Genomic DNA, 20,482 nt, shown 5'->3' on the forward strand with positions numbered 1-20,482 from the left:
TGTTATGGATTTTCAAATTCTCGGATGCTTTTTCTCCAATCCGCAGCCATTTTCGCCAATCCTCTGACTTTCCGACACTCAACGGTCAGAACATTGAATTCAGACTGTCGATTTGCGGTCGAGAGAAATTACTTTCTCGGAATCCCAGATTTAATGCCCCCCCCCCTTCGGGTTAATTTACTAAAGCTTCTAGAAATGAAAAGAGGTGATTTTACCCATAAGATCTTATTCAGTTCCGTTCGCAGCAGCACTACGTATGCACTGGGACTTATGTCTTACTGCACATGTGCATATACAGAGTGTATGCACCCACAGCGAACAGTCTCATTGGTGTTCCCATGAGAACATTGGGCGTTCTCATGCCAATGAGGTCGTGACACAGGTGCGGTGGGCGGGCAGCTGACATCACCGGATGTAAGCTGCCCACCCATTTCCTTCCCAGCGTGCACACGTGTATTGCTCAGAGCAATCTGGTTGGCGACCATCAAAAGATGTGGGAGGTTCCCCCTGGCCTGCGGCAGCCCCCATTCGCAAGTCAGGGCAGTTGATTCATAAGGGTGCGAATTCGGTTCCGAGCGAATCAACCAGAATAGTCCCCATAGAAACCAATCAGATTCTGTCTTTCATTTCCCTATTGTACCCTCGGAAATGTTCAACAGAATTGGACCGGTTGCTACGGGCAACATCAGCTCTTTTCATTTCATTTTTAGAAGCTGTAGTAAATGCAACCCTGGCTTTTCTGAGTGGACTTTTGTACTGGAAAATAGAATCATTTTGCATTGTCAGTAAGTATTTCTATTTTTACGTTCTTTCATTTTCGGTGATGCTTGTTGCCTTTGTTCTGTTGTATCTGTTTTTCTCGTGTTCCGGATCATCTTCTCTAGTACCTAATGATTCAGGGGCTTAATTGGCAGAGAGGGACGTCTCACCTGACTGGCAGTCTGGACGGCGCAGCTTCAGAGCAGGGGGACAGAATTTTGGATTAGCTTACGCTGTTTTCCTTTCTGTTGAAAATAGGTCACACTGGGGGTTATTCTAGTTCATTCTTTCTGACAAAATCCTTCTTAGATGGACAAAACCATGTGCACTGCGGGTGGGGCAGATGTAACTTGTGCAGAGAGAATTAGATTTGGGTGGGGTTTTTTTTCAAAGTGAGATCTATATTGCAGTGTAAAATAAAGCAGTCAGTATTTTCCCTGCACAGAAACAAAATAACTCACCCAAATCTAATTCTATCTGCACATTTTACATCTGCCCCCCCTGCAGTGCACATGGTTTTGTCCATCTAAGAAGGATTTTGTCAGAAAGAATGAACTAGAATAAACCCCACTGTGTCTACAATTAAGACCTCAGTAGCCGGACCACAGGTGCGCACAGGAAAATTGTGAGCGCCAGTGAAAATAACTCAGTTGCTATAATTCACCCCCTTCAGTTAATAATTCATAAACAGGAATTAAACAACCTGGTCATTTCAATTAATTCTCTGTAGATTCATTATCCTGGGCCTATTACATCGTTTTAATTAAAATCCTATGCTTAAATGAAGAATAATGTATCGGGGAATGGGTTCTGGTTTAGTTAAGCTGCAGATAAGGCTCCCGGAGGTATATTATAATGAACGTTATATTTGTTATGAATAAGTGGCTGTTGAAATATTTATTGCATCCATAAAATATGTTTTAACCAGGAAAAGAATAAAAAACAAAAACAAACCCACTTGCTTTAAATCAGCACTGTCCGTGTTTTTCCCATGCTCAGCAATGATCACATATATTCCTGGGAACACATCATGTGGGGCTCTGGAGATCGGTCTGCTACTGTGCTGTCAAATTATAGATTCCTTCTCTGTTGTTCTCCAGCTTCGTACATAGCATCAGGCTATCCATCAGGCTTACAGGGTCACATTCAGCCAATCAGGGCTCACAGATTTTTTTTTTTGCAGGGACCACGTTTGAAAATCTGCATTATTGTGGCGTATTTATTTATTTGTTTATGCCTTAGATACAGAATTGTACAGCTAGTTGCCATCCTGGAATTGCTGTCCCTCCAGCAATGTCTTGTTGTCGTTATTATATATTATCTAAAAATATCCACAGCAGTATTAACTATTTGGCGTGATCTTCTGCTAAAGCTGCCGCTTCGGAAGCAGTTACTACAAAGATGTTTTAACCCAGTATTGTGGAAACACCAGATGCTGAATAACAGCTAAAGGGCTAGATTCTCGAATGCCCCTTTCAGACCGCACAAAAAAACCGGTATTTTGCCGATTTTTAACAGTTTCAAAACGGTAATATGTGCGGTCTGAAAGGTGCAGAGTGATTTTACCATTTCCAAAATACCGGTTTTTAGAAACGGTAAAAAAGCAGGGTCCTACCCATTTCAGACCCGTTTTTTTTTTTTTTGCTGTCTGAAATGGTACCCAGGCAGCAGCGAACACTATTGGTCCCCAGCGCAGTGCATATTTAATGAGCCGGCCGCTCATTACATATGCGCATATTTAATGAGCGTCCGGCTCATTAAATATGCACTGCTCTGGCTCAGAGCATCCCTCATACACATGCTCCGGTACACTACCTCCCGGGGGTCCTAATGCATAGAGCAGGGCTCATCACATTGACTGACCTGTTCAGGAATGCGTTACCGAAGGCGATGAGCTTTCTGAAGGGCTTCTTGGGGTCCGCCATTAGCGCATTCCTGGGCAGCACCCCCTCCACCGGACCGTGCATGACGGCGATGAATGAGTCGGTGGTGGGCTCCGGGCCGATCCTCATTGCGGGGAAATCCTGCTCCATCAGGTGCCGGATGAAGGTGGTCTTCCCCGTGCTGTTCTGCCCCACCAGCAGCACCATGGGCTTGTTATGGAAGTCAGCGTCCTCCAGGGCCGGGGAGTGAAACTCATGGAAGCGGTAGGTCTCCTCCAGGGGCAGCAGCTTCTATTCACGTGTGTCCCTGGTGCGGGGCTCTCACACACCGACCGGTGCGGGGATCAGTACTGTGTGTGCGGTCCCCTAGTTCTCCTCGGTGAGGACTGCAGCTCCCGATAATGAGCCTTGCTGCTTTCACACCGCAAACCTGCTGCAGACCAGGTATTTACATGCGATGTGAAAGGGGTTAAACTTTCTCTGACCCCTTTAAAAAAAAAATGTTTTAAATACCTGGTCTAAGCAGGTTTTGTGGTGGGAAAGCAGCATCAGCTTCAAAAGGGATAACATGGAGACTGATAAACAGCCAGCCAATCAGCTCCTACCTGCCATGTCTGTTTTTGAAAAATTTCAGGCAAGATCTGATTGGCTGGTGGTTTATCACTCTCCATTTTGAATAAACGTTTTCTTTATTTTCAACACAAGTAATAACAAGTATGCACTGGTGAATACAATCGGGTAGATCTATTAGTGCCCAAAATGGCTAGGAGTCCGGTAAGTATCAGGGCAATGTTAAGTAAAGTAGTATACAATACGTTGATGTAATACATTTTGCCTTGTCATTATTTAACAGAGTCTCCTAATAATTTATCAACCTAATCAATAAGTATGGGTTCGCCTTATACAAAACATCTTATTACGGAGCAGTTTTTGACTTCCCAATGTTCTGGTCCTTGGTTTATATCGTATGTCTTACTAGATGGACCCATCTGCCCCTTAAACAGAATCCTATACCCTACATTTATAACTAACAATAGAAAGACAGAGAAAGATGACAAGAGACAGCGGAGGGGGGGGGGGGGGGGTGGGCAGTATTTATGGGTAGGAGTATCGTTGCATTTCCTGTTAGCTCTTCCAAGTCTCAGACTTCGGTGGGTTCGTATATATATCAGCTCGCCAGTTCCTGTACCTGGAAGGGAGGCGAAAGCCTCGATGTTTCGGGGTGGGGTGGTCTTTACGGCTTAGTCAATGGATCTGGGTTGGCTCGCTACAATATCCCGCAACGCGAGATTCTGTGTGTTAGTGCTATGTTTTGCTAGGGTCCATGACTGATGTTCCGCATAAAGATAAATTTTCGATTGAGTGTCTTCATCTAGAGTAAGTATATATATCTTTCCCATTTTCTGCGAAAGCGGGAGTCGCCGGACGGGGAAGCAGCTGACAAATATTTCCGATCATAGTACATTTGTTGAAGTGTCATCCTATGTAGATCTGCTAGTCTTGGACTGGTTTTAGCAATCCAGTGCTTGAGTATCAGTTTTTTGGAAATCGTAAAGATAATCGCAAGTAATGGAATCACCTCTCTATGCTGAGCCACGTCCAGCCACCCATCAAAGTTAATGCACAGACATGCCTTAGGGTTTGGCACAACCTTAACATGAAGCTGTGAGTTAATAAACACAAATAGTTTGTTCCAGTACCTTCTAATCTTGGAACATTCCCAGAAGCAGTGTAGGAGTGAGGCAGCTACTGCCCCACATTTTGGGCATCTCCCTTCGTCATCTGTAATAAAGTGAGCTCTTATGTTAGGAGACATGTAAGCTCTATGTACTGTCTTCAGGTGTACTTCCTGTAGATAAGCTGAGTGCAGGGCCTTCATCGTGGCCACAAATCCTCCCACCAGGTCCCCAGGGGCTCGGATCTCTTCGATATCGCGGTGCCATCTGTCTGCCATCTTGGTCATGTATGTTACAGCAGGTATATTGGCTAAGTGTATATATATATGTTTCAATTTGTAAGTTTGGGTTTCCCATTTTTTCAGTGTTTTAAGGATTACATCTGTTGGTGAAGCTTGGCGTTGTGTGAGTTGTAGGGATTGTACATAATGACGTACTTGTAAGTACATGAAGAAATTGGAATTAGGTAGTAGAAATCGCTCTCTCAGATCGCTGAACTGGACAAGGGCACCGCCCGGATCAAACATTTGGTTGGCTGAAGTCAAGCCTTTTTCCCTCCATTGCAGAAAGACGGCATTGTGCAGTGAGGGAACAAAAGCTGGATTTCCCCACAGATTCACATAGGGCGTGGCATTATGTCGTCCTTTTAGTTTTTTGTTAAGTAGGGTCCAACCTAGATAAGTATCATGAAATAGTGGGTGATTCAGGATTTCTGTTGGGATAAGCTTTTTCGCGGAATGAAGTAGGGCATTTGGCGAGTATGGGTGAAAGGCACATCTGTCCAATTCTACATTCGTGTAATTACTTTGGTCTAACATCCAATCTGCTGCATATCTCATGAGAATGGCTAGGGAGTAAGAGTATACGTCTGGGATGCCCGACCCCCCTTCCTCCCTGGACAGGGCTAGTTTAGAATATGCTATTTTTGTTTTTTTCCCTTGCCATATGAAACGTATAATGGCACTTCTTAATTTTTGGTTGTCTTTCTTGGTTATGACAAAGGGTAGTAGTTGTAGTACATAAAATATTTTAGGAAAGATGATGTTTTTTATCACAGCTATTCGTCCGACCAGTGATATCGGGAGGTCCCGCCATCCGTCTAGTTTTGTAAGTATGGTGGATATGGTTTTTGTTAAGTTTAGTTGGTAGATATCTTGGGGTGATTTGGGAATCAATATGCCGAGGTATTTGAAGTGTGACTGGGTGATTTTTAGGTGTGTGGTCGTGGCCATTACTTGAATATCGTTATGTGGTATGTTAAGGGGTAAGAGTTCCGATTTAGTGACATTAATTTTGTACCCTGCCCTGCTTCCAAATAAGGTAATAAGACGGAGGATTTCAGGAATAGAGTTTTGGGGTTCTGATAAGAATAGAAGCATGTCATCGGCGAACAATGCAATTTTCACCTCCCTGTCTCCCACCCTTATGCCCTTATATCTGCCTGATGTTCTCAGCATCATTGCCAGAGGTTCCAATGCTATGGCAAACAGTAAGGGTGAGAGCGGGCATCCCTGTCTCGTGCCTTTTTCTATGGTGAAGGGGTCAGATATAAACCCGTTACACGCTACTCGTGTTTGAGGGTTGTGGTATAGTAATTTTATAATATTGATGAAGGCTTCGGGGAACTTAAATTTTAATAATGTGTTATACAAGTGTGGCGACTCTATAAGGTCAAAGGCCTTCTCGGCGTCTAATGATAGTATGGCATTATGTACGTGTGGTGGGGATTTTTGAGAGGCTGCTAGAACTGCCATTACCTTCCGAACGTTGACTACGGAGTGCCTTCCTGAGATAAATCCCGTCTGGTCGGCATGAATTATCTGCGGCATTATAATTTTTAATCTATTTGATATTATTTTGGCTAGTAGCTTATAATCTAAATTTAGCAATGATATTGGGCGATATGATCCAGGGAGGGACAGGTCTCTATCAGGTTTGGGGAGGATTTTGAGGGTAGCGGAGTTGAAGTGTAACGGGGGTTTTTGTTTTGTGATCATATCATTGAAGGCCTGTGTAAGTATAGGGGTTACAGTGGGAGCTAGGAGTTTGTAAAACTCGCCACTATAGCCGTCTGGGCCCGGGGCCTTGTTCGGCTTCAAGTACTTAATTGCTTCCGCTACTTCTGCCTCTGTGATTTCTGCTATCAGCGAGTTAGACATTTCTGGTGTGAGGGTAGGGTATTGTAGGGTTTCCCATTCTGGGGTGTGGAGGGGGATATGAGCTTCTGTCCCTTCTTGTGGTGTTGGGGGATTGGTATTAGGGATGGAGGAGGTGTAGAGATCTTTATAGAATTGCTGCATGGTCTCGGCAATCTGGGTATTTGACTCGGTCATTGCGCCATTAGGTTTGCGGAGTGGGTGGACTATCGCAGGTTTATAGGAGCCCTTTAATAGATTGGACAGTAAAGTTCCCACTTTATTGCCAAACCGATGAAATTTATAATTTACTGTAAAAAGGTACCTATCACCCATATCCGCCACATATTCATCGAAGTGTGTCTTCGCTAGGAGGTAAGCCTGTTTATGTGCCGGGGTTGGGGAGGTTTTGAAAGTGGAAAATGTAGTAGTTAGTTCCGCCTGTAGTGTAATATATTTTTTAGAGTAGATCTTATTCGTCGCTGCAGTAAAGGATACTATGGATCCTCTTACTACTGGTTTTAGGGCCATCCAGAATAAAGTGGGGTCTGACTCCCTCATTTCTTTATTGTCTGTGCAATAGTTTAGGATCGACTTTTCTACAAGGGCTTTAAATTTGGGGGATGTAGTGAATCTAGAGGGGAATCTCCATAATCTGTTGCTGCCAGATTCATCGGGAAGTTGAATGTGCGTTGTCACCATGGCGTGATCCGAGAGAGCTATGGGTCCAATGTTAGATTTGGTCAGGAGCGGGAAAATTGTGAGTGAGACAAATATATAATCTATGCGGGATAGGGACCCATGCGCGGAGGAGAGGCATGTGAAGTCCCTTTCTGTGGGGTGGTGTGCTCGCCATACATCTACCACCTGCAAGGAGTCTTGCAATAGCTTTAGGCCAACTTTTGGTGTGTTAGAGGATGTATGTTTACCCGATGATCTGTCTAGCATTGGGGACATTACCATGTTGAAATCTCCTCCTATAATTAGGTTCTCAGTTGCATGGGGGGTTAATAGGGCTAAAATTGACCTTACAAACTGTTTTGAGTATGGCGTGGGAGCATATATGTTGACCAAAGTGTATTTTTTGCTAGCGATAGAGACAGATGACACCACGTACCTTCCATTTATATCTGTCTTAGTTGACAATACTTCCATTGGGAGATTCCGCTTTGCCAAAATCACTACTCCTCGAGCTTTTGAAGTGTAGGGGGAGGATGCGACCACGACCCAGCCCAGCATCTGCAGCTTTGAGGTTTCTGCCAGGGTAAGATGTGTTTCCTGTAAGAAAGCTAAATCTATGTTATTTTTGTTTAAATAGATTAGAATTTTTCTCCGCTTCATGGGTGAGTTGATGCCACCCACGTTCCATGTACATGTGGTCAGGTCTGGCATGGCCCAGCATAGAGTGTGATTGTGGGGTCACGACCCCATTCCACCTCATGAGTAATTAAAAACATTAGTAAGCATCTAAAGAGCTCAGAAAGCACAACATATATCTTATTTGCCATAAACTGTAGTTTGACGTGGGGAGAGGGAGAGAGGGGGGAAGGGAGGAAAAGGAAGGTCAGAAAAGAGAGAAATAGAAAAGGCATGTAGATAAATATCCACATAGTAACAAAACAGTTGCTCTAAGGGCCGATGCCCTAGAGTAAACTTCCGAACAATAATACTAATAAATTGGTGTAAGTCTAATAACCGGCGTCTCACTCCGTCCATCCGCCCCACACCGGCTCTACTGGAGAGAAAAAAGGGGGGGGGGGGAAAGGGAGGGGGGGGGAGGGGGTTTGAATGTGGAATACCGTCAGATATTATAACACATAGCTAAACTGCATGAGGAGGGGAAAGGATGGGGGGGGGAGGGGGGGAGGGGGTCTGTGGAGGAGGTAGTGTATCGTCCTCAGCATCTTGGTATTAACATCTAGGGTCTAGAGGTACATCCCAAGTATTGTAGAAGTTGCCAGGCCTCACATTAAAGATGGTGTCAAGTCCTGTGGTAAGCTTCCTGGGGCTTGGGGTTATCACCGGTGAAATCGGCTAGAGTTCCTCGGGTAGCATATTGTGGCGCCTTCTAAACCATGCAGTCTTTGGTCCAACGAGAGTAGTCTCAGGAACTGGATTCCAGTTTTGAGAGGTTATTTCTGTGGATCAGTTGTGCTGTCGGTCAGGGATATCAGAATCTGAGGTGTCGTCTGGACTCTGGTTTCAAAATGTAGAAGAGAGAATGGGTGGGGGGGGGACCCAACTTCAGGGGGCAATGTCAGTGATGTCTTCCGCCGTTTTTGCGTGGGATAATTCCCGCATGTATGCCTCTGCATCTTTGGGCGTAGAAAAATCTTTAAAGCTGGTGCCGTCATATATACGTAGTTTTGCAGGGTACAATAAGCCAAATCTCCGACCTTCAGTAGCCAGTTTAGAGCATAGGGGTGAGAACGCTTTCCTCATCTTGGACAACTCTGCAGAGTAGTCCTGAAACACATGGAGTCTGTTTCCTTCCCAGGCAAGGTCCTTGATCTTCCTGGAGGCTGTCCAGATCTCTGCCTTATGGAGGTAGTTCATGCATTTAAATAATGTAACTCTGGGTCTTGGTCTGGAGGGGGTGGGTGGGGGGCCTACTCTGTGCACCCTTTCTACCACCATATCCTGGCACGCTGCTTCTATCTGGAGTAAAGCAGGTAGAGTATTTTTGACAAAGTGGGCTTACGCCGGCCCCTTAATGGATTCAGGTAGCCCCACCAGTCTTATATTGTGTCTGCGCGACCTGTTCTCCAGGTCCTCCACTCTGTTCCACAACTGGTAGTTTTCAGTGTTGAGCCTCTTTATATCTTTCTGCATGTCATAAACATCATGTGTGACAGCACCTATTTGTTGTTCAGTGGCTACCACCCTATGCGTGAGCTGCTGCAGCTGTTGTGTAATGTCTGTGACCGCTTTGTTAAGCAGAGGTGTCATGGCGGCGTTAATGGCTTCCACTAGGTCGTGGTAAGTTACAGGTCCCTCTGACCCCACATTTACTTGACCTCTGGGCTGAGCGTCTCCTCCCGCCACTTTCTTATGTGCTGGAGTCGTTCTGTCCCCTTTATCAGCTGGCGCCATGTCTTCAGCCGTCCTGCGGCGTTCTGGGCGCGGCTGCTGGGCATGCTGAGGCGCATAGTGCGCCGGAGGTCCCGTCTGGCTTGTCGCGCGATCCATCGGCTCGGCGGGTGCTTGGGGTATAGCGGGGAGGGTGTATGGCAGCAAAGAGGCTCCAGGAGCCGTGTATATGAGCCCAATGCGAGGCGGTGGACGGAGCTGCGGGACGGAGCTCCCTACTCCATCAAGCCGGAACCGGAAGTCTATCACTCTCCATTTTATCACTTTTGAAGCTTAGTGCATCTGGCCCAAAGCCTTCTACAGTGTTGAACATTATTAGAGAAAACAAGGGTAGGAATCGGAGGGTGGATCATTTGCTATATTCACAATGGGGCCGATTCAAATGAATTTGGCACTGCTGTATGCATATGCTGAAACCCCGGATGCGGCAAGTTTCACAGTCGCCAATCCGTTCACTCTGGACGGGGATACGGGGGCGGGCAGGATGCGGGAGCAGGGGGAACGCCCAGCATTTTATGAACCTCCCAATAAAAACCCCGGGGCGTTCCCCTGGGAACGCTGGGCATGTGGATACCTGCGAGCATCGATGATTTCTCTCCTGTTCGGCTGCATGTGAGTGGTTGTGTTAGGGAAAATAGGCAAATGTCTCAGCTGCCACGATTTTTATTGAGACGCCCACGGACGACTTTGCAAATCTCAGAAAGACACGACATCGGTCACAGATCAGACGACTATTGAAGTTGCGATCTGCCGTATGTTCCTTCGGCATGGATGCTGGAGGATGTTGGAGCCATGTTCACTTCGCACAGATCTCTCCGCCACGTTCTAATAACGGTTATGATAGGTTTGAGTTTGAGTCACCGCTCACAAACGTTCCCTGACGTTGGATCCGATGCACTAAGCTTCAAAAGTGATAACATGGAGAGTGATTAACAGCCAGCCAATCAGCTCCTACCTGTCATGTCACAGGCTTTGTTTGAAAAATGTCAGGCAGGAGCTGATTGGTTGGTTGTTTATCACTCTCTAAATCTGGCCCTCAATCACTTTGCAAATAATTCTTTCCTGTGACTACCGTCGCTATACCATCGTATAGCTGCAGTGTGATGTAAAATTAGTTTTGCATCCAAATTATGGTACTTGTTAAGTTTCACGGCGCCCGATATATCGGATGCGATATCAGCCGATATATCGGATGTGATATCGGCCGATATATTGATGCCTTTTTATGGTAGCTATTCCTCTCTAATCTCCCACACTTTACCAATATCGTTTACCTAGTCATAACGCCGATATAGTTAACTATATAGATGGTGCCCCTCGTAGTGTGTAGAGGGCTGAAGAAGCGTCGATTTGTTTATTTCAGTCATCAGAAGATCTCCGTTTACTGTGTTATCTAAACTGAACCTCAGGCCAAAAATTGATTTACTTCTAGGCTGACTTCGCCGCCGCGGAGGGCCTCAGACACTCTGGATTGATATAGAGGCAATCTCTCCCTCTCACTCAGTTCTGTGTCGTCTGACACAAAGTAATGATCTTGAACTGTGCTGTCTGCTCATTGCTGGTCTCTGAGACTTGTTCCCAATGCAATCACATCCCAGCATGCGGCTTTCTAGAAGTGTGACTGTACGGGTGTCTTATTTTAGGACTTTGGTTCCTAATAAATTATTGGTCACCTGGAAGAAGTTGCTTGAGGACAGGCGTGTGTATATATACAGAATGTGCCCTATTAACATGATTTGACATCCTCCAACGTGATAACTGTCAGATATATGTTGATGTTCTCTATATTGCTTATTATACTTGCAGTTCTATTGTAATTTATGGAGTGCCGTATGCAGTTTGCAGCATTGTACTACAGTATGTGACATTTTAGTGTTCTGTTTATATTTGTAGTTACATACATGTATCCAATCTTTTTTCCTTTGAATAAACCTTTGTTTTCAGGAGCGAGCGCTACAAACTCCGGAATGGCACAGTTTGCTGCCAGGCTATTCCAGGTTTTACCTAATACTTGTTATCTCTCTATTATCAAATATACCTCAAATTGGTTTGATATAACTTCCATGTTGTTTGCAGCTACTAGATATCCCCTCAGGCCAACTGTGTATGCCCTTAGGTCAGTATTTTTCATCTCTTGTCCTCAAGTGCACCCAACAGGTCATGTTTTCAGTATTTTTATCAGTGGAAATGGGTGGGATACATTCTGACCCAGAAAAATAGATAAATTCCCCTGTGTACGACTAGCAAAAGCCCGAAAACATGATTGGAAGTATTTGAGAACTGGAGTTAGGATCCAATGTCTTAAGCCCCGTACACAGGGGGCAATATCAGCACATATCTCCAACAGTCGCTGTGAGCGTGCTCCCCCGACCAGCCCTGCAATGGTCCTGCAACCAGCAGCTTCCCCAGGCAGAGTGTCTCGTTTTCATCTGCGACCGTTACTGGTCGCTGATAAAAATTGGACACTGAGCAATTGGTCCCTGAGCGATATATCCGTGTGTACAGAGCTTAAGCCGACACTGTTTAACCCTTTGAGTGCCAAGTGAATTTGTCAAAATAGGTGTGAAAATTGTCACGCACACATTTTTTACTCATCATAATTGATATTGTTTCATGTATAAGGCCTCGCAATTGTTATGCAGCGCCGTACAATGACATGTAATGTATATATTTTCTAGGAAATATATTTTTTTTTAACACAACATTATATTTTTTTATGTATATAACAAATGTGAGCAGTGCTGACATTTTTAGCTACTATTTTGAACATCTCCCACAGAGATGTTGGCACCCGAGGGTTTAGGGGTTTATTTATTGAATGAAATATTACCATAAATACACATCTTTATGAAGCACTGATTAGATCATATGATTGTCTCACTTGAGGGTGGGCATTATAAAATGATAATGTCTCCATCACCGCAAGTTAAATTCCAATAGCACAATGTTTGAAATTGCTCTTTCTCTCCCGTACCCCTTGATTAGTACCCCTCCTCTCAATTTGAAATATCCACAGTACTTACAAGTGGAAGTGAGCGGTATGCATGTCCTTATGTTAAGGAGTAGCGGAGGAGTAGCATGCTGTCAGGAATCGGGTCCCCCTGTGTCTTGCCGCTGTCTGTGTGCTTTCTCCGGATAGGGGGTTGTTCGGGGGTGTCAGGATTCCTGGAATACGGACATGCTCATCTCTAATCAGAACCATCCGGTTTTTTAAACAATGGCGAAAGTAGATCCCAGATATTTGCAACAGAGATCTGCTGAGAAGACTCCTTCCTGGTGTCTGCAGCCGATTGGACATCATCAGGCATTGAATGGGTCTCTGCAATTCCGGCATTGAGTGTCAATAACATTGGGAATAGCGGAGGCTGCCAACCAACCAACCGTCTCCAATGTGCGAGCAGTGTGACGGACCCTGGCTTTGCTTGCACACAGAAGACATGCTTACTCAGCGAGCCATGGATGCTTGCCTAAAGATCAGTCTTCCAGAATCTCAAGCTCTTTGCTGTTTGATGGCCACACTTAGAAAAACATTTAATAAGTTGCTTTTGAAGAAGAGAACGTCCTTTATTACTTACTGTATCAGAGCCGCACAGAACGCGCAGTGATTACATTAAGTAATCTCACTTTTATTTGCTCCTCATTAAATGACTGGATTTACATGCAATGTAGCAAGTGGCGGGTTAGAACAATGACAGCAATGTTCAGGACTGTAAGAGTTCATTTAAAATTTGCAGGGGGGAAAATTGGTTCTCCTTAGACTATCACAAAACAAAGCGTCTTTAAAAATAAGTGTTACACAAAATCATTCCTAATTGTTTGGGGCACGTAGGCGTCTATCCTATTAATTGATTTAGCCCCTGTGACTAAGTTGGTTATTCAGATCTGATCGTTGGGCTGCTAATGTTCGGAGCCCAGCGATCACTTGGCCGCCACCCCGCTAGCAGTGGCGTAGCTACCACTCCACAGCCCCAGCGGTGGCGGGGGGGGAGCAGGCGCCACAGGGGCGCAGGTTCACGGAGGCTGTATGATGCCACGCCAGGAGTCTGCAGGGGATGTACTAAAAGGAACGACAGTCCCGTCTGCAGCAACAGCCATTAAAAATATATGGATGCAGACTTCTCTCCTCGGCTGTCTGTGTGAGGACGCTCAGTGACCCGCCCCATGAAACGTCCATGGGGCGGGTCACTGAGCGTCCTCCTCACACAGACAGCCAGAGAGCTTTTTCCTGGCTTCCACCCTACCTGCCGCTCCGCCTTCCACCGTGGCCGACCACCGCTCCCAGCAGGGCACTGCTTCTTGTAGAGAGTAGGTTCAGATGCCCTGCTTCTGGACAGATAAAAGCAGAGCAGGTACTGTTTATTCTGTACTTGCGGCGCGCTGTCTCTGTGTGGGGGCGGGGGGCGCCAAATTTCTTATGGGCAGGGGGGAGCTGTATTTCTAGTTACGCTGCTGCCCGCTAGAGTGAAATCCCGCCCACGTGCAAGGCTGCAAATGGCATGGCAGCCTTTCACATTTCTGCATATCCATTTGCATCGCAGTCACCATTGAATGATTACTGTAGCGTGTAGCGTGTATTCAGGACTTACTAGGTGGCTGCAAAGAAATCGGTTGATCGGGGTCGGCTATGATGTCAGAGGTCCTCCCCGAAAGGGCCTGGTCCCTTCTGTGTGTTCCCTTGCCACTCCCTAAAAATGGCCAGGTGCCACCCCCAAATTCTATGAGCATGTGCACTGGTTGGATTGCAGATATATGCCACACTTATGGTACCGCCAGATTCACAGACTTTTGTTAACGGCCCCAAAGGGCTACTTACTGTACAAGAATCATTGGCGAGGTGGGTCCATGATGCAGTAGCAAAGCAATAGCCCCCACAGACCATTTGGGGGGTTCCAGCACCTGTGTTATGCAGATTCCTTGCATTCTGGCAGTCCTTATTTGCTGAAAATGTCACTCCAAAAATGTATGCCAAGAGGAGTCAGATGCTTGAGATACTACTTGGCCTCAAGCATTTGTCAGGGAAGCACAACGTGTACAGTATTACATAGAAGTGATGGGATTCCAAAAAAACCCAGGCAATGAGCATGTATAGAAAACATTCTAATTAAAGTATGTGGTTCACAAAATTTATCGTCACACTACTGCCATAAGGGAGGTGCGTTCTGCTGTCATCCCATGTGATGAGTTACCTACCCTATAACATAATACTTCCACCTTTAGGAAACTAACGTGTTGCCACTCCAGCAACTATTGCTACAGTATATTCAGTGGTTTATATTTTTGATGCTCTGCTTTTCAGCAATGTTTTACAGTTTCAGTTCCCATGGGCCTGGGCAGGACCGCCATCCGGGCGGATCGACAGTATTGGATCCGACCAGACCAGTTGCATGGCCCAAACACATACCCTAGTAGTTCTTAATTGCAATTAGCTGTTGTATCCAAGATGGAAATAGCTTGTCGCTGGCTGAGTTCGGTAGGGAGGGGGCTATCTATTAAATGTGAAGGTTATGAATTGCAGATTGTATCACTGAGAACTGTAAAATAATAAAGTTACTCAGAGATCTGTATGATGGAACCGCCAGGAGCCCCAACAGTCAGCAACTCTGGCTTTCCCAGGCTGCGCGATCAGCTAATCTGCCATGATACAGACGCCCATTGCTTTGTAGAATGATGACTATGGGGTTAATGACCAGCCTGGATTATGGTCCTGATTCAGACCTGATCGCAGAGCTGCTTTTATTTTTTTTTAGCAAATGGACAAAACCATGCTGCACTGAAGGTGGGGCAGATGTAACATGTGCAGAGAGAGATAGATTTGGATGAGGTGGGTTCAAACTATATATCTATATTGCAGTTTAAGATTAAAGCAGCCAGTGTTTACCCTGCACAGAAACCCTCTCTCTCTACCTATGTTACATCTGCCCCACCTGCAGTAACATGATTTTGCTGGGTTGCCTACTCTCCTGGAATGGCCGGGAGGCTCCCGAAAATCGAGCCCCCCGGAAAGGTGGGCAACCCTCGCAGATACCCTTTGCACCCCCCCCCATCAGCGTTAATTTCCTGCGATTAGCGGCTTTTCAGGGGCGGGGCTAAAGATGCAAATCATGTCATTTAGGGCTTGATGACATCTACATCAGGCGCCGCCTCCCGAAGTGCTGTTGACCGTCTCCTCTTCGGGCTTCTCCTGGAGAGGAGGCTTTAAAAGTAGGCAGCTCTTTGTTTTGTCCATTTTCTAAAAAAGCAGCCCTGTGATCAGGCCCCTATAAACAGAATGAATGTAGTTTGCAGATTAGATTACATAAGAATCCTGCCAATACTGTAACAAGCTTCATTAGCTCTCATTCTGCAGGTCACAAGCCTAGACCTCTGGTTATACCCTCACTGAGAAATTAGCAATGTACAGTATTATAACACAGGGATGTAACTGTAACCGCTAAAGGTAAATGTTAAAAAAAATTATTAAGGCAGAAGAAAACGAATGAAGAACTATTCAGCCTTCCAAGCGCTGTCAGTGTGACAGCAGGGTAATGGTGACCGTGATTCTATCAGCTTCAGTGGCCGGAGTTATTGTCTGGGGACTGCTAAAGTAGGTTACAATGAAATCGCTGTAGACATTGTACTCAGCTATATGCAGAAAGAGAGTGTAGATCATTTCTGCTGATGCTTACCTGAACTCCCCTCTCCGGCCAAGAGATATCCATCAAAGAGTAATGATAATTTAAATTATCCAGACCTCAGAAATGTGTTATTTTCTACTGTGCATTTCAGTGCTTGAAGGGCTCCCATCTCACATCATCCACCACATTTCTAGTTTGTTTTTAGAACTTTCAGGCCGGATTTAGAGATGTATTTAAACCCATCATTTACGTACATCTCCGATGTTTATGGTCGGTGGTGGAACTTGTGGGTGGTGGGCCCAGGTTCAAAAATATAATCCCCCCCCCCCGCTCCACCCCATTCCTAGTTCACAGTATGCAACACTGTGGTGGGTCACAGGGAGAGGCAATGGGAGGCAAAGTGCCACAGGGAAAAACAGTGGGTGACGGGCAGCAGTGGTCGCCTTAGTCCTCAGAGGCCCCGGTGCATTACACATTCTGCACCAATGGTAGTTCTGCCTTTGATTATGGTTCTGCACATGCAGAGCCTGATTCCAGTTTGTACCTAGTACCGAGACAGGGGCTAGGCATGTATGGAGTCCAGATGGCAGCAGCAGCTTACCTTGTGGTTGAGCTTGCCCCCAGTGTAGTGACTTGCAAAATCAGCATGTCGTTCAGCGGTGCTGGCGCTTGTAGATGATGTCATCTCCAAGCGCCGCCCCCTGCACCCATGTGCAGTGTAAATGGTGTCGGCCCAGGAATATTCCTTTTCCTGTGAAGAATGTCTCCCACCTGTACCTTGTTAAAGCCCTTGAAAGTTTCTATCATGTCCCCCCTTTCCTTTCTCTGCTCTAAAGTATACATATTAAGATCTTTTCGTCTTTCCTGGTACGTTTTGTGATGTAGGCCATGCACCATTTTAGTTGCCCTTCTTTGTACAGTCTCTAATGTATTTATATCCTTCTGGAGATATGGCCTCCAGAATTGAACACAGTACTCTAGATGAGGTCGTACCAATGACCTATACAGTGGCATTATTACTTCTTTCTTTCTACTGCTGATACCTCTCCCTATGCAACCAAGCATCTGACTTGCCTTCTTCATTGCTTTGTTACATTGCCTACCTGCTTTTAAGTCCCCTGAAATAGTGACACCTAGATCCCTCTCTTCCTTAGTAGTTCCCATTATAGTGCCATTTATACTATATTTAGTCTTTGGATTTTTGAGACCCAAGTGCATTATTTTGCATTTTTTGGCATTAAACTGTAGTTGCCATTCCTCTAATCTACCTAGATCATCAATCATTTTTTTTACCCTGTCCCCATTACTGTAACATTTCAGCCAAGTGAGTCAACCTGCCTTCCCCTTCCCAGTGGAGGCCACCAGGAAGTCATCAAGTATAGGAGTAGATAGTGACCTCCTGCAATGTGTGTCTCTACTGGGAGCAACCAGCATTGTGACCACCTCCTTCTGATTGGCCAAAGTGCCAGGTAAGGCCAAGTCATATTGACTTTTAGAGTGTTTGGAAGATTATAGCGCACGTAAGGCAACAGAGGCGACCTGCGGTCATTTCTCCGCTATCTCTGGTAATCCAACCATGTTGTAACAAATTACAATTTCTTAGTTTTGCAGCTTCATAAGACCGATGCCCATCATATACTTTTGTCTGTAAACTGCTTCTAGGTCACGCAAGGTAAACTTTTAAAGCAATTTTAAAATCCGTATCTCTAGGGCACACTGTAATATAGAACAAAGTTTTGTAACTTTTTTATTTCTTCTAAAGCTTTTTTTTTTTTCTCTTTAAATAATGATTTGAAGTAGTTATAAAAGAGAGAAAGATCTCACTTAGGGGCTACTTTGATCCGACAGATAATTGGACGTCTTTCACGTACAAACAATACTCTAACACTTATCACTGTAAACGCACAAATCAATGGGCAGTGGTTGCACAGTGACGATATGTAAACATGGTTAGAACGTTTCTAGTGGACAGACGATGACTTACCTTGTTTGGCTGGTCCGACATCAACTTGTCTTACTGGCGTGATGGTGCATTTCTGGTGGTGAGTGACTGCAACCCAAACCCTCCCCCTACTGCCTATCCCTATTCTCCCTCAACCTAACCTTTAACATCCGTCTTGTGTCTAACTTCCACCTAACACTTCACTCCCACAGCCTTACCCTAACCATCTGCCATGTGTGCAACATTACCCCTCCCATCCTGTAGCCTTAAACTGGCAATACATCTACAGATCGATTGCCAGATTGGGTTGGTTGGAACAAAAACCTGGTAATATCTGAATGACAGTTTTTGGCAGTTTTCCAGCATTTCAAAGCAAATGGTCCACTGTCATTTGCTCTTATCCATCACCAGGTTTTTGTTCCAACAAGCCAGATCTGACAATCGATCTGTAGATGTATGGCCAGCTTTACCCTAACAATTTTATCGCATAGCATAATCCTAACTCTAAGCCTCCCCCTAGTGTCTAACCCTTGCTCTTCAGTTCCTCAGTCTAACCCTCTTCCTCACCATAGTGCCTAACCTTAACCTTCTTATCCCGTAGCCTAACCCTAACCTTTCCTCGTGTTTATCAATAACCCTCCACTCCATGCAAAATATCAACATGTCACATGTCGAGATTCTGCAGATATTGACATATTTCAAGTCGACATTTCAACAATGTAAATATCCTAACTGTCAACATTTGTGGTGTCAATATTATAACTGCATCCTGGATTTCACATGATAACTGTGGGATTTGGTAGGGATTTTGGCATCATTTCCATATTCTTAGTTTGTTGGGGTATTTTTGAGTTTAGTTAATTAGTATTACTTTTATGAATATTAACAGTTACTGTTGAACTAAAAAAAAAAGTGTAAAGTATGTTTTTTTCCCCCAAATACCGGCAGTCTGTCAACTACAGTAGGCTGCATCTGAGGGCGCTGTATGCGGGGATGCAGAACCCGTTCTGTACACGTGAAGAACTGTTCCAGCACAGGAACATCCACCCCACCATTGGAGATACGTAAACACTTGTGATATGTACACCCTACTGCAGTGGTAGCCAACCCTAGCCCTCGAGAGCTACCAACAGTTCACATTTTCCAGACAACCTAGCTGCTGCACAGCTGCACTCATTAATCACTGACACATTTTAAAAGATCCACAGGTGGAGCTAATTAGCTTACTTGTGATTCTGTGAGGAGACCTGCAAAACATGCACTGTTGGTACTAGCTCTCGAGGACTAGGGTTGGCTACCCCAGCCCTACTGTATATCGGTTCAAGGCATGTACTGGGTATTAAGTTGGGGATTTAGAAAAAAAAAATATTTTCTTCGGTCAATTTATTTTATTGTTATTAAAAGAGGGAAGTCCTTTTTTATTTATTTTTTAATACTTTTTATTGGTTTTCAGTGTGATTTTCCAACAAGAAAAGATTTGCTGATTTACAATCATCAATTAAGCAAAACATTTTATCATAAGTAAAGATATCAAAGATTGAGAAGTACTTGATGGAGTTGTTTACAACAAAATAAACAGTTGAAAATATTTATGAAAAACACCCAAAGACAAATAGACTCACACTATAGGCCCCCATACATCGAGGCGATTTGGTCCGATTTCGGCCGATTGCGACCAATTTGGTTAAATCAGACCAAATCGCCTCTCCCTGACATGCCGTCGGGTCCAATGCGCGGTCCTGTGCGACCACCCGTTCCTCCAGCCGGCGAGGTGGGCGGGAAGCAGGGACACATGCGATCCATCACAACGGATCTCATGCGTCCCTGCTGCCGGGAAGGTCCCGACGGCTTGCAGGGTATCGGGTGTCCGTACACTGCTTCGAGACATCACACATGATGGGAAGGAAGGGGAAGGGATTGTTGAGTTTTTTTCAAATCTGGGTAGCATTGCATAATACGAGGGTTTTGTTTAAGTCTAGTATGGATTGGGAGAGTAATGAACTATTTGAGGAGGTAAGTATAAGTAGGTAGGTATAAATACGAGTTGTGAGGGGTATGGTGTACTACATCTGTGAGCGTTGTCCCTCAACTATTCTCAAACAAAGTATAAACTTTTGGAGAGTAAAGGGGGGGGTTATATGTTAATGAGAATTGTATCGTAAGTATTAAATACTTTATAACGCCTTTTTTATTTTAAAATGGTGACACTTTCTTATTAAGAGTAAGGAGGCAAACGTATGGTATTTAACATAGCTGTTTTTGCTACATTTATTTTAAAGGAACAACACTTTATTAATATTTATCTTAAAGGGACACTTCAGGATGATGATGATGATTGTTTTTATAATACATTTATATATTATCAATTTTATAAGGCAGTAAA

This window comes from Crinia signifera, chromosome 2 (assembly GCF_055691185.1).
Source record: "Crinia signifera chromosome 2, ASM5569118v1, whole genome shotgun sequence".
Classification (NCBI taxonomy): domain Eukaryota; kingdom Metazoa; phylum Chordata; class Amphibia; order Anura; family Myobatrachidae; genus Crinia; species Crinia signifera.